This window comes from Morone saxatilis, unplaced genomic scaffold (assembly GCF_004916995.1).
Source record: "Morone saxatilis isolate NCDOM2014 unplaced genomic scaffold, NCSU_SB_2.0 Contig17, whole genome shotgun sequence".
NCBI lineage: Eukaryota > Metazoa > Chordata > Actinopteri > Moronidae > Morone > Morone saxatilis.
In genome coordinates, this window is record NW_023339729.1 from 26275908 (window position 1) to 26276917 (window position 1010).

At 45.5% G+C, this 1010-nt stretch overlaps 1 protein-coding gene across 1 annotated transcript in view; it reads right to left on the bottom strand.

Annotated features, from left to right (window-relative positions):
• Positions 1 to 1010, bottom strand: part of LOC118326976 (potassium voltage-gated channel subfamily H member 1-like) — a 24404-nt gene that overhangs the window by 14627 nt on the left and 8767 nt on the right. The window lies entirely within an intron of this gene.

Below are 1010 nucleotides of genomic sequence, written 5' to 3' on the forward strand. Positions count from 1 at the left end.
ACTCTAGCAGCTGGTTTCAGTCCACCATCGAACCTCACACAGCTCTCTGGTTGATCAGGGGCAGAGGATGGTGGAGCTGAACAGAAAATGGCCTGTCTGGTGAGTAAGGATGACATTAATCAATTAAACATATTGTTATTTATTGCAGAGAGAATTTGGGGGTTTCCCATTCAAAGCTGAAATGTAGTGTATCTGGTGAAGCTGTTGACACTGAGCTTTCAGTTACCGCACACATATTATGGTCTGCAGTGGTGAAATATTACTGCAGGATGAGCGCGGTCACCTCCAGGTTTCAGCCTGAATCAGGCGTCCTGCTGAGCAGCTGGATGTGTGCGGACTAGCAGACAGCAGGGAGGACCAGCCGATCTGACAGTGCAGTTAATATTTCAGGGAAGAACTCCACCACGGCCGACCGCGGCACGTCAGGACTCATCACATCGCCGGGGGAACAGTGGCTAACGCTGACACGCTTCTAAACCTGTAAAACGTCGACTGCAGCAACGCCGTCACCTCCGGTTCCACCGTGAGAGCCGGCAGTAAACAGCTGATCCGAAACACCACTGTTCATTTTATACATTCCTAAACTCAGATTTAATGTAATCCAACCCAAACGCAGTGTGTAAAAACTGTTCACATGACCCTACATGACGTTCTCACTGAGGTATAATTATGTGTCGCTGTTTATATTAATCACAGTTTCTGGAGGTGTGAAAATGACCTCAAAAAGGCTGCAGACAGACGGTTCAGATAACGGAGAGTAGAAACCACCAGAACGACAGACCGACACCTCTCATCACTCTCACAGTGAGTGACAGCTCTTTAAAAAACACCAATCTGAGTCAGTCATGATGCTTTTAAAGGTTTGTTTACAGCAGTAATATTTGGAGACACTGCTGTAAAATGGGTTCATATTTTCATGTTATCATTTTTCATGTTGAACTCAAGCTTTTCAATATATGTTAAAGCTTCCATACGTCAGATGAATCAGTGTGTGTGAGCAGACAGTGAAC